The sequence below is a fragment of the Ptychodera flava genome, chromosome 20, assembly GCF_041260155.1.
Source record: "Ptychodera flava strain L36383 chromosome 20, AS_Pfla_20210202, whole genome shotgun sequence".
Taxonomy (NCBI): domain Eukaryota; kingdom Metazoa; phylum Hemichordata; class Enteropneusta; family Ptychoderidae; genus Ptychodera; species Ptychodera flava.
In genome coordinates, this window is record NC_091947.1 from 33,074,732 (window position 1) to 33,089,849 (window position 15,118).

The following is a 15,118-nucleotide window of genomic DNA, read 5'->3' on the forward strand; positions in this document are numbered from 1 at the left end:
TAATGGCTTTTTCCCAACCATGGCAAGACGAAGTGCAAATACTACGATCTTTAACTAGTATTTTCTCTGAATGTTCATTGAAAGGGGCAATTTCCGTCCCATTCATCGAAATCAAGGGGAGACTTGCCATGTAGGTCAGTACTGTTGATGTTGATTTTGCCTTCTAGGGAGCGCTTCCCGATATCATTACGATATCGACCGTCACCAAGTTCAGTTTCGTAATCACAGGCGTGCTGTTTTCTGGGTAGTTTCTATAAGTGTAGTTTATTCTACGTTTCGACGTTCTCTTCCGTAGCCTAATCACCAAGGTAAGAAACAGAATTATCCGGCCTGCCAAGAAAACTGCACGTTCTAGTCGAAAAATAAACACAAATCCTTCATTGAGTTACCTAGTTAGATGCGGAAGGATCTCGGCTGTCCAAAAAACACACTCATGTCACGATAAAATGAAAACTTTCGAAGAAATCTGCCGCGTTTTGACAACATCGGCGTTTCTGATGGCCACCGTTGTAATAACGCAACTCATTAACATAATGGCCGGTGTCTGCACATAGAAAGTGGTGCATCTCAGTCTGATGCCGTTGATGGCGTTGCTCACGGACCAATCAGCGATGCGGACGGCGTACAATTATGATAATGAGTTGCGTTATTACAACGTTGGACGCCAGAAATGCCTAGTTTGTCAAAACACGGCAGATTTCTCCTGAAGTTGTCATTTTATCGTGACATGAGTGTGTTTTTTGGACAGCCGAGATCTTTCCGCATCTAACTAGGTAACTCAATGAAGGATTTGTGTTTATTTTTCGACTAGAACGTGCAGTTTTCTTGGCAGGCCGGATAATTCTGTTTCTTACCTTGGTGATAAGGCTACGGAAGAGAACGTCGAAACGTAGAATAAACTACACTTATAGAAACTACCCAGAAAACAGCACGCCTGTGTTCGTAATCTATGTCGCATGCCCATAGCACCCGTACTAACATCGACAACATGATATTTTTCAGCTTGTGATGTGCTCGGCTGTTCTCCTTCTTATGTCGATTTGTCACCCACAGGTTTCCCCGACTCAGAATTTGACGTATTTGTTCTCTTGGGCACTATTTAATTCAAATTTAAGGGGTTAAAGTCCATGAAAATATGCGCCGATCAAACGATTGTTTTCCATTAGGCTGCGTTCACAAATAACGATTGGGGGGAGGGGCTGGAGGAATCGTGATTGAAATCTTTTTTTTTTCCAGTTCCCCCTTCAATACCCTAAAAAATTTTCAAATGTCCCCCCTGGCCCTCTATATGATCAAAAATTTTCAAGTCCCCCAACTATCACCAGCCCACATATTTGTAAACGCAGAAATAATAAACACGTATTGCGCCGTTCCGCTCGCAGCTGTTCAAGACTACCTGTTATTAGCACTTTGTAAAGTCATATTCCTAAGGCAAGTTCTTAAATTGATTCATTTTTAAACGCATCATTGAACTTTTTGGATTCATCAATCTAAGCCAACTTGAATTAATCCAACTTTGGCCATGTCAATTGCTCCTGCCGAAGAGCACACAAAATGACGATCATGAGAGAGTAGGCAAATTGTGAATTCTGGCTAATTGCCATATTGTAAAAAACTGAGCACAGTGACCTACCAAAAATTTTGTTTCAAAAGTACAAGACATATATGAATTATATGCTACTCAAAATTGACAATACTGGAAGGTTACAATATTCCATCAAATAAATGTTTTAATCTCTGAAATGTTGGGTGTAATAATGGCAAATTTGGTTAAAAAATAAACAATTCCATTTAGTCACATATTCTTTCATTAAGTCTTTAATGTTCACAGATTTACTTAATAAGTTTTGTATTATTCTATGACGAGAATTTGAAAATTAAGAAATCTAGCATGGTGATCCCATCTTTTTTCTTTAATATTTGATTTTTCTCATATGTCAGAATTCAAAAATCCCCGATAACTTTTCAAGTCTCCTGGTCTTCCATGTGTTGCTCTCTGGTCTGATCTTGTGTACATGTTTCACTGTCATGAGCATCAATTGACCCAAACTCTTCTTCACCTACCATGTACACCATGTACATCTTAGTCAGAGCTATCTCTGTCACTGCTTAGGTATGCACTGACAGTGACACTGCAGTAGCAGGGCAGTATCTAATAGTGACACTGCAGTGGGCAGTTGCTGTATTAACTTTGATAATATTTTGACAATATTTTTGTTCAGTTTATACAACTGCGTTCTTGTTCTACTCCCTACAGCATGTTGAACTGTCAAGTATTCAGCTTGCCAACACAGCTGTGTATGTGTACCATGTATTTGTATCACTGACAACTGATCATCTTGTCATGTTTCTATAATTTGCACCGGTTACTGTAAATCTTCATTCTAGTAATTCGCCAAATTTCAACATTTCGCTACTTGGGCTTGAATTCCCACGATTTACCGGAGGTGTTATTCTTCAAAATTGGCGGCAAATTTACATTTTCAAATCTCTTCTGTTTAAATTCAATGGCAGCGCATTCCAGCATCCGCGTGTCTCGTGAATTTCCTATGATTATGCATGAAATGTCTCACGCAAGGTTGGACAATAGAAAGACAATGTAGTCGGACTTTTATCAGAACTGTAGCTGTTAAGTATCGCTTTTCATATTTCACAGCTTGGATTTAAAACAATGGTGTTTTTGACATGTCTCATGCATACTACGTATAATCATTGTGAAACTAGCGTTGGCAAGTTTTCTTGTCGACAAAGTATTGTAAATTTGAAAGAGACTTTGGAGCCTTGGAGTGAGCCTCCAGGCTAGCGCTCTCGGAGCTAAGGGTTGCCCCAGGCAGCCATCAGGCTGACCTGGGGAAATAAAGTTTCGAGCGCAACGTTAAATCCTGTGTCGCCTGATATATATTTACTCCATCTACGTGTACTGTGGTCTGAAGTTCCCCCTTAATCCTGATCCAGAACAGCATGAACATTCCTTTACGATTTGATATGGTGGAGAACTAAAACCCGGTTGCAATATCGACCAAATGTGGTGTTTGGTCGAGCCCCGAGCTGCAAAGCGAGTCGTTCTACCAAAATCTGAGCTGCATGATTCCCCGAAAACAAAGAAAACGAAGCCTCTCACAGCAAAGCGGAATGGATCCCGATAGATCTGTGAAAGGCGAGTTGCTCCCGGACACCTGAGTGAAATTCCGCGGATGACATAAAGGATGGAGAATGCAGAATTCAGAGCGAAAAAATTACAGAAGAAGGTGATATTTACAAAGGCAAGATGAATCATTCAACCCAAGGAAGATAGCGAAGAATACGTCAAGGTAGATCAACCATGAGAAGATAACAGTATTAACATTTTGAAGGGTGAGCAGATTCGAGATTTGTCGAAGTTGAACAAGAGAACTGTATATGATCGTTTGAACTGCGTGTTTTGTCTGCGAACTGATTTTGACAATTGTTCGAGGGGTTTTTGTGGTCAAATAGTTAGTATAGCAGACTCGCTTTAATTTCAAATATTGATATTGTTCAACAGAGAAATCTAATTATTTTTACTCGTTTGTCTTTATTTTATACGAAGCCTCATCTACGCGGGTTGGTTTGGTGGTTGGGAGTGTTTTTTATCAAGTGAAGATAATTATAGAGCTACGAGAATTACCGACGCTGCAGTGCTACGCGTAAGACGTCTCCGATACGAAGGGTTGGGGGTTGGGGGTTGAATAGTTAGTTTTTAATTTGAACATCGTCAATATGGTAATCGAAATTGTTCTAGAAACGGATCTCACTGGGAGAAACTTTTGATCACAAACATAACCGCGGACATTGCCTATATCAGCACTGCAACACATACATTATTCGATTATTTTCAAATAACGATGTCATGTTTCTAATTACAAACAAAAAATTGTACTTTCCACTTTATGTTCTTCTGAAATTCTGTACTTTCCTTGTGTATTTTGTGTAAATGTAATATTTTTGTATTCTAATCCATATTTGAGACACCTTTTATAAGGCTTGAGGGCAAGCCTTTGTGGGAGAAAGAACGATGTCATGTTTCTATAATTTGCACCGGTTACTGTAAATCTTCATTCTAGTAATTCGCCAAATTTCAACATTTCGCCACTTGGGCTTGAATTCCCACGATTTACCGGAGGTGTTATTCTTCAAAATTGGCGGCAAATTTACATTTTCAAGTCTCTTCTGTTTAAATTCAATGGCAGCGCATTCCAGCACCCGCGTGTCTCGTGAATTCCTATGATTATGCATGAAATGTCTCACGCAAGGTTGGACAATAGAAAGACAATGTAGTCGGACTTTTATCAGAACTGTAGCTGTTAAGTATAGCTTTTCATATTTTCACAGCTTGGATTTAAAACAATGGTGTTTTGACATGTCTCATGCATACTACGTAGTAATCATTGTGAAACTAGCGTTGGCAAGTTTTCTTGTCGACAAAGTATTGTAAATTGAAAGAGACTTGGGAGCCTTGGAGTGAGCCTCCAGGCTAGCGCTCTCGGAGCTAAGGGTTGCCCCAGGCAGCCATCAGGCTGACCTGGGGAAATAAAAGTTTCGAGCGCAACGTTAAATCCTGTGTCGCCTGATATATATTTACTCCATCTACGTGTACTGTGGTCTGAAGTTCCCCTTAATCCTGATCCAGAACAGCATGAACATTCCTTTACGATTTGATAACCTAATACATATTTATATATACAGGCTTTGTCGACAAACTAAATATTGTGTGTTTGAGCATGCCATGCTGTAGGGAGACAGCAAGAAACTGTGGTTGATATATCCACAGACAATCGCATCGCCAATTACCGTCGCCCGACTTTCTAGTCCTCGGCAATTTTAGTGGTCGGTATTGCCAAACCTTTATCCAGTACATTCATCGCCTAATCCCGATACTCGGCAACGTACATCCGTTCTGTAAAGACTTAGTTTGACCACTCAGAAGCAGTACGAGACATTCTGAAGCTTCTATCATCACGGCCGTCAACTGCCTCAGGGAAGACAATTAAAATCCTCATGGAACCGTGCTAGTCCCACTTATCAATAGGCATTTCCGCCATTTAATTTTTGCTGACTCATTGAAAGGTAAATTTCGTTTAAAAAAGAAAATCAATCTAAATTGATGTTTTGCGTGTATTGATAGTTCCATCTACGGCAAATGTAGACGCAGTGTAAAATTTGTACATTTTTGTCTTTTTTATTAACTTTTCTGACGGGAGATTGGTAGTGCTGCAGCGGCATACTTGTCGGCTTCCGCCCGTTTATGACCAATGCAATTTCCGCACTTAAAGTACGGAAGATAGTCAGCTGTTTATCGGGCACTTGTCGCAAGCTGCCCAGTCAGAGTATTCAATTTCACGGACCTTAGGTACGGCAGATTGCTGATCCTTTATCGGGTAAAGCATTCGCTGACTGCCCGCCGTCGGCCATTCCAATCCACATCCTTTGGTATGGAAAATGACGACCCTTTTCCGGGCACACCTGTGGTCTGCAGCCCGTTGACAACGATTGCGATATACGCGCTTTTTGTACGGGAAATTTTCAACCTCTTTTCGGTATACCCGTCCCCGGCTACCCATTGAATGAAGTTCCAATCGTCGCACTTTAAGTACGGGAAATTTGTCGCCTCTAGATTTAGCGCATCTGTCATTCATATCGCCGCCATCCGACATTCAAATACCCGTACTTGTGATACCGAAGATTGTGGGGAAACTCGATTGATTTTCTCTTATCTTATGACATTTCGAGTGAAACTTTAAAATTAAAAATTAAAAAAAGGATATATATATATATATATATATATATATATATATATATATATATATATATATATATATATATATATATATAATATATATATATATATAAGTTGTAGACAAAAAAGGGGATTTGGAGTGAAAAAAATCGAAGCAGGTAAATAGACCAGTTTCAGATGCAGTGACGGTTCGTCCTGAGGCTAAAGTTTCTATATGTATAAATTGGTAACTAAAATCGTAAATCCAGTCAAAGAATATTCCGTCGCTGCATACATTATTAACAATTAATTTTCAGTTTTATCTGATGCACGGAATGTGCAACGTAGGTGGTTTCTCAGACAGAAATACTCCCGAAACTCCGCGCAGAGCAGTGGCCTACTCTTCCTTAATAGTTAAAAGTTTGACTTTCGCTCAAGGGCGAAAGTCAAACTTTTAATTTTTAAACTGACCATTGCGCCTGGACCAAAAAATCTAGATTACATTTCATCATAAGCATTAGGGCAAAATCTATCCCCAGTGAAAGTTTCATGTCCATCCTCGATTTCTTGGCAGTTGGTCAGTCGAGTCATATATGCGAGAAAACTCAGTTTGATTTGCTCTGGTGCTCATAAAAAGAGAAAAACTTATTTTTTTTTTATTTTTTTATTTTATTTTATTTTATCTCGAACCAACAGGTTGCCCCAATAACAGGCTCGTTTGAAAATAAAAATATAATACAAAAACGAAAAATATATAACAGTTACAACGTAAACAAACAGACAGGAGAATTCACATAAGAAAAAACCAAAAAACAGCAATAATGCGAAAGATACACAGAAATACATCCAGATAAAAGTAATTATTCAGAAAAAAGGATCTTACATAATCCATGACGAAAATTACTGAAGTTATTAAAAATATCTAAATTTTGCTTGTTACAGATAGAATTAAAATATGTCTGAGATCGTGATAAAAATGAGTGTTTCAAGATATTCGTACGTGCTGACACTGGTCTAAAAAGAACAGCACGACGCAATGTAAAAGCAGGAACGTTAAAATGAATCTGTGCAAGAACATCTGGTACACTATAAACTGAGTGAAGGATTTTATAAAGAAAAAGAGTGTCTAAAAATTTTCGCCTGTTCTCCAATGTGGGAAGGCGAAATTCATAACATAGGTTACTATACAGAGCCCTTGAGTAAGCCATCGATGAACGGAAACAAAGATACTTGATAAATTTTATTTGGACTCTTTCTAATTTCTTTATTAAATATAATTGATGAGGGGACCAGATGGGTGAGCAGTATTCAACGTGGCTTCTGACGTAGGAGACATACAATGTTTTTAAAACTTTGATGCTATTAAAATATTTACAAGAACGCTTGATAAATCCAAGCATTTTAAAAGCCTTTGAAACAACATGGTTAATGTGCATACTCCAGTTAAGTTAAAAATACACCAAGGTCTTTTACAAAGTTGGTGCGAGTCAAAATAGTTTGCTTAGCACATCTGTAAGGAAATATTTTGACGTTTTTTTTCAAAGTGAATGAAATACATGAACATTTTTTAACATTTAATGACAACTTCCATTTGCTCGTCCACTTCACAACCTGGTTGATATCTTGTTGTAGTTTGATGCAATCGGACATATCAGTAATGGCCATAAATAACTTGGAATCGTCAGCATACAAAGATAAATTTGCATGGTTCATGCATTCAAACATGTCATTGATATAAAGTACAAAAAGGAGCGGACCCAAAATAGACCCTTGGGGTACACCTGATGTGACATGTCCCCATGATGACAGTTCCCCGTCAAAAGCTACCCTTTGTAAACGACATTCAAGATATGTGGAGAGCCAGGTTAACAGATTACCACCTATACCATATGACTGAAGTTTATGAATTAATAAAGTGTGGTCGACCGAGTCAAAAGCTTTTGAAAAATCCAAGTAAATAGAGTCAACCTGCCCTCCTTTGTCCATCACTGTGCTGATATAATTATATAAGATATCAGATTTGTCGTGGTCGAACGGCCGCTGACAAACCCATGTTGGCTTTCACATATGACAGATTTAACATGATTAACAAGATTATTGTACACTACTTTCTCAAAAATCTTACTGAATAAGGGCAAAAGTGAGATTGGTCTGTAATTTCCAACCTCAGTTCGGTCCCCAGCTTTAAAAATAGGGACAACGTTTGCACGCTTGAAAATAGCTGGAAAAACACCCTGTTGCAAAGACCTATTAAATATAATTGTAAGAGGAACAGACAGCTCTTCAGCGCAGTTCTTTAAAATAATTCCTGAAATGCCATCAGGACCACACGCTTTCGTCGGCTCGATCTCTTTCAATGCAGCTAGTAATTGATCAGCTGATATGTCGAAAGTGTTAAGAACATTGCAAGAGTACTGATTACATTCTGGTAAATCTGTCACATTATCTTTAGTAAAAATGGATTGAAAATAATCATGGTTAAAAAGTTTAGAAATATCTTTTGAATTTTCAGCCAAAGTACCCTTATAATTAACAGTAGAGGGAGATGACCTAGTATTATGCTTACTATTAACGAAAGACCAAAAACATTTACTATTTGCGCTGATTGAATTTTGCAGCTCAAGTAAGTGGTCTTCGTAAATAGAATTACGTAGTAATTTAAATTCAGCACGCTTACGCGAGAAACGAGAATAGTCTGCAGGATTCAATGAAGCCGGTATTTTTGCGAGCTTGCTCTTTTTCCTTGAGTAAACAAATCAAGTCCTGCGTATACCACGTTGGGTATTTTCTTTTCTTGATTCGTACTAAGTTAGATATGTTAGAGATGTCATCTTTTCATTTTTGTTGGTTTAATGCGAAGTCACAGATTACAACACGCTCCATGATCCGACAAATCGTCATGTTTCTGCAGTATTTTTGAAGGCTTTTGGTAATGCGTACAACATTTATAGTGAGAAAGATATCCAATTAGATTCGATATGTTCGTGTGGTTTTATATCTGGAGACTTTGTGTTAAACATTAGAGTCGCCAGAGTGACGGAATTCGGTTGTGCCTGGATAATAGGTGTTCCGATTGGGCTGGCTCTCACATTACGTCAGATCCCTTTGTTGTAAATCCTGGTTACGCGTATGACATAAATCGACTTTCAATCACAGTCAGTTTTGCTTCAGCGACATTGGCGCTATTTAGGGGAGGGGGGCTAAGAGCTTTGGGATTTGGACACTTAGGGGGAACTGCCTTACGCTTAAAGGAGAACGCACCTCGGGGACAGACATTCGGACTCTCAAACTTTTACAATTCTCTTCTGATATACCACATGTGGGGATTCATTTTAAAGCTCCTGGTGAAAGAAAACTTTTCACCGGCTTAGTTTTTCGAAATTCCAAAATTTTTATTTTTCTTCATACTGAGAGTTAACACTGGGATGGCGGCCATTTTGAATTTCTAATATCGGTAAATCTTGGGTAATTTGTTTCTCTAGTACCAAAATTTGCACGGTGACCCCCTATTTTTATTCTTGATTTTGAAAGAGAATGATTGAAAGATCCCTTGAGGAAAGTTAGAGCAAAAGTTTAAGTCTTTCACTTTCGAGGTGCATATTACCTTAAAGGAGGAACTGGTTGATTTATACTTTTCAATAGTGTGAACTTTAAATTGATTTAGACATTTTAGGTTTCTTTACATTCAATTTATGGTCTTGCGTTTATTTTTGTTCTTTTTTATTGTCGTGTTTGTTGTGCAGTTTTATTATTATTTTATTATACTTTCATATCTTTTGTTTTATTTGCACAGTTGCTTAAGAACTGTGTTTGATGAGGATGTCATGCATGTTGAATACTTCGTATTTGATATTTATTGTTGAAGTGTCTCAAGTTTGATGCCCTTGTTACAATACCAAGGATAAAAGTTCACTTTATGTAATAATACAGCTTATATAAAGTTGTCCATCACTCTATACGTCTGAAATGCAATATTTCATTGCTTTTGTAAATGAAATTGGGAACGACGGTCCTTGAAGATGTCACAAAAATTACATTTTAAAATTCCACCAATTGACGAAGTACTGCAGTGCACAAAACCAGCTGTCGATGTCTCATGTAGGGTCCGTCATAGAATCTTGAGCTCCAGGGTCTATGAGTCCATAAACTGCCAATGGCACTTACAACTCATTTCTTTTTGCATTCCCAGTGTCACACCTCAGCGGCCTTGGCCTCTAAGCGGCAAACTTTAGCGTGTCGTAATCATTTGGCACAATATGGTGTTATATGCAGTGTTGGGTCGATGAAGGGGGTTTAACTCAAAGGATGAAGAACTGAAATACGTTGAACAAGTGATATCTACACCTCGGCTTTATCGCTGAAATGCTTCCGCCAGGAAACTTCCAAATAAATCCGAAGATGTGGACTACGATATTATTAGGCGGACATTCCGCTTCCGCCTTTGTCGCAAACTTTAAACCTTTTATTTCAAGATCTTTCCTCCTTTTGAAGGTTAAAGATACACATAATAGAGAATTGAGATTGAAAACGTTTGAGGGTGAAAAACGGATACTTCCATGCATGCATCCAACGTTTACCTGTATCGGTAAACTCCATAATAAGTAGCCTTAATTCAAGTCCGTACTATGTCACCAAACTATGTGCAAGAAATACTTACTACTAAGAAATTCCATTTTCTATCAATCTTCGGGAAGTCAAAATGGAGAAAACTGAGCTCAGCAACAACGTGTCGACAATCCAATCTCAGCTAATAGCTAGCTGATCAGTACATAATAGTGGTATTCGGATGTAGCCGGTGAAGGCAATTGCGGTGGTGCTCGTATTCAAATATTGAAGGCCCTCTTGATTTTCTTCCACTGCTGACGCCTCATGGATGATATAATTTTTCCGCGATTATCCCTCTTTATGACCAGCAGCAGAATTACTATTTTCAAACATGCACATATCACAAGATGTATGAACACCTTTCATATATGATCATATACCTACATTCACGTGCCTGTGAAATGCTATGGGGGAAGCGCCCTCACATCCATGCATTTTTTAAGCTTTAACGTATCACGCCCCGGCCCGGTGTGTGATACAGACCCGGCCCTTGGTCGCACGGCGAACGGGTCCTCGCACGCTCGGGCTCTTCCGCCGTACGACCTTGGGCCGCAAAAGGGCCATAAAGATTATTAGTCCATCCGAATCGTTATGAACTTTCTGTACAGTTTTGAAGGATGAATCATGGGAAAAACCAGTATTTTTTTTCTAAAGGGAAGACATCACAGGTTTGTTTTTATCTTTTTTTACACCTATCTCAACAGTTTTCCCCATTTTCGTTACGTTTTATTGGTCTTTAGCTTTCCTTATACCGATGTGTTCCCCGCGTTCATTTTGAGGAAATCGTAATTTACAAGTTTTTCCCGTTTTTATTGCTTAATCTTTGGTTTTTGAAATTGCAGAAACATTTAATCAGAACCAATACCTGAATGACGTGAGAGTCAAACTTATTATCCCATTTTTGTTGGGAAGTTCATTTTGCAAACCTCTGTTAATAAAAGTATTTATGTGTGTTTTTGGGCCGAAGCAATTTCTGGCTTTTATGGTTATATTTTATTCCCCTTTTATTTTTCCGGTATCTATTTTGATTTCGCCTGTATTCATCGGAGTGTCCCTATTTCTCGATGCCGCTATGTTGACGATGTATTTTTCGGAATCTTGCTATATATTTTTGCATTGTTTCTGTAATTTTGTGTAATTGATAGGTGGCACGTATTACATTGTGTCACTCTCCGATCACCATGATATATTCTTCAGCAACTTTGCAAGCAACGACTACACGATATAGGGACAGCAGCGGTAACTTTGATACTTCTTTCACTATTTTCGTCAAAGCAGTAAGTACATTTTCCTCTGCTCCCTATCTAGTGGATAGAGAAAGTTGGAATGCTAAGTGTCAGCCTTGGCAGTTGAATATGTTATATTGACGAATAAAATTCTCGTCCGAACTTAAATTCAGTCTTGAATTCACTTGTCAACAATAAAACTGGATATTACGTTTAGTATCAGGCTATGTGCACAACCTGTGACTGTTGAACAAAGTAATGGCAATATCAAAAGATGCCAACTCAAGTCATCAAGCTGAATTATAATGGTCAAAACCGAAGTGTAAATCAACAAAAAATAAATTGTTTTTGGTAAGGAAAGATTATCAACCTCAATATTCAAACAAAATGAGAAACCCAATGACTAAACTAATGTACTTCAACTATACACTGCCACCCATTGATCGTACTTATCTTTCTCCACGCCGTACTTAGACTTCTTCCATGTGTCACGTGATCGTAGAGTTGTCTTCGCATAATGTCACCGGGATATGTTTCACATCAATATGTAAATCAGTGCCAAATTCAGTAAATTTCGCAAATTATCTCAAATATTAGACAGTAGTAACCCAGCCCTCACAGCATTAATACTTCCATGAGTATGGGTAAAATCCATTATCCATCCAGAATTTGCACTCTTCCTGGTGGTAATCTTCTTGAACGACCATTTCACTGCCAATAAGTGCCATACCATCTGGCTTTTCCGGCCAGTTCAACTCTGGCGGCATCACTCCTTCTCTACCAAAATGCACAATTGCCTTCTGCATCAGTGCCTGGAATTGCATGTCTTCTTTGGTAGGATTTGATATGTAATGGGGTAAAAACCCGAAGAATGCGAACATGTCTGATATATGGAAGGCATAACGAGGTTTTCATGTAAGTCCTAAATACGAAAATGGTTGAGAAGGCCACCATGTGGTGACATAGCGATACACAGGTGATTTCAATGACAGGGCAGCATGTTTGGCGAGCAGGGCATTTCCACAGGTGGCTTGAATATCACTGGCCATCGTTGTGAAGGTCAACTCTGGTGTATCCTTTGTCTTGTCGTACGGATAAAGTAACATGGCTTGCTTTGTAATGTCTTTGCCGAATGTATCAAGCCTTTCTGTGGATACAGAAGGAAAATCACAATATATGCACGAGTTTGTGGCTTGTTACTGACAGTATGGACCATTGTCAAATTTACGAGTAAATTATAGGCCTTGTTTGCTGTGTGTGCAAGCTGCACTGAAATGATTCGTTTCAAGGGCGATATTTACATACCTATTGATTCGTCAAAGCTTTGCAGTTAGTTTTAGGAACTGCATACTTGTAAAAGACTCGGTTTTAATAAAATTTTCTGTGGTATTTTATGTGCCACAAACATAAAGTAAGAATTATGAAGTTCAAGGTCAACAAGTCATTGACAATGACATAGTCCCCCCTTGTAATTGGGAATTTGTAACTGAAAGTGACTAAAAATTGACGTCGACATGATGCACATGAAAAAAGAAAAGTGAGTACCAAAGCCCTGACTGATGCCCTTATTGGATTGGATTGTAAACAAGTTGACATTAGTAATAGTATTAATAGCAGAGGGTTATGTCCTTTTACCAAGTTGGACAGAATTACGTATGTCATGCCCTGGTTTTTTAAACGTCAAAATTCAGCTAGTCTGCAAGAAACTAGTGTAGGTATGGCTGAGTAATGGCTATCCACCAAAAAAAATCAGAACGCCAGGTGTGAACCAAAATGCCCCCATTTTAAGTACAGAAGAGACTTCCCACAATTAGCTATCGATACTGCTAAAATTAAAATGCCTTTCTTGACTTGTAAATCTTTGTATGATCAACATCTGCAGCAAGCGTCATCAGATGTAGTGCAGTCACTCAGAATATAGATCTCTAATTACAAACATTGTTTCCCTATTCAGCCAATCTGGGGTAACACCCTAATCACAAAAGGTCATTAAATAAGTCAATTGATAATTTATCAACATGATGTTGCTTTTCACTTTTACACTACTGGAAGATCAACATCTATACCATGTTTCATAAAATTTGATGCAGGATTTCTGGACATATCATACGAATTCGGAAAGTTCATGAAATATGGAAATTAGAATTTAATTAACATGATACTGATAAACGTCATTATACACAGTTAAAGCAACATGAGCTCAACATCTATATCAAATTTCAACAAATCCGATGAAGTATTTCTTAACGTATCGGCCTAATTACAAAAATTCATCAAATATGATGAAGTATTTCTTAACGTATCAGCCTAATTACAAAAATTCATTAAATATGCAAATACACAATTAACTGACATGATACGACTAAATGTCTTTGCTTGCTACTACAACACTTTGGGATAAACATCCGTACCATAGCACACTAATCAGGACTATCAGGACATTATAGCACACTAATTAGCACACTAATTAGGAAAGTTCATAAAATATGCAAATTGGCATTAATTCACAAGATACTGCTAAATGTCTTCGTTCCCTATTACAACACATTGAGATCAACATCTGTACCAAGTTTCATCAAATTTTCTACAGTATGTCTAGACATATTTCCTTAATTACAGAATTTATGCAAATTAGACATTAAATGATATGATCCTGCAAAATGTTTTTGCACACAGGTAGAGTTTTGGTATATGAATATGTTTACCAAGTTTCATCAAATTTGAGTCAGTATTTCTTGACATATTATGTAATTATGAAAATTCATTAAATATGCAAATTAGCAATTAAATGACATGATCCTGCTAAATGTCTTTACGTACTTTTACTGCTCTGGTATATCAACATCTGTATGACGTTTCATCCTATTTGAGTTGATATTTCTTGCATCAAATATGCAAATTAGCTTCTAATTGACATGATCCTGCTAAATATTTATTGAAATATTACCGGAATTATGAAAATTCATAACTATGCAAATTAGCAATTAATTGACACGATACTGATAAATGTTTTTGTGTGCTATTAGAGCCCTGTGTGACCACCATGTGTACAAAGTTTGATCAAACTTGGTGCAGTCTCTTAAGAAGCACAGCTCTTTTTAAAAAATCAAGAATTATGCAAATTAGCACTAATTATGCGTGCCACATCCAAAACAATGGGCGAGCATATGTAGGCCATAGTGTATTATATCGTTGTACAAAGTTTGAAAGGAATTGGCTTGGGCATGTCCGAGATATCTGGTGCATGGAAAGACAGACGGACGGACGGACGGACTGACGCAATGACGGAGCCCAAACCATAAGTCCCCTGGACTTCGTCTGGGGTCTAATAAATCACTTCACTGTTTACATTACATGGTTGCATTTCAAGTTATGATAACCTTCGTCTGTTATGTATAATTTAACGGTATATAGTCACCTGTAATCTATATATGCCCATATATGGTAAAAGGAGCATTCCTTGGTATTCAAAATGCCCCTGTGAGGACGCTGTTTTTAAAAAGCGGCCACCCGCTTAAAATCTGTAATTGGTTAGATTTTCTCTTTGCATGGT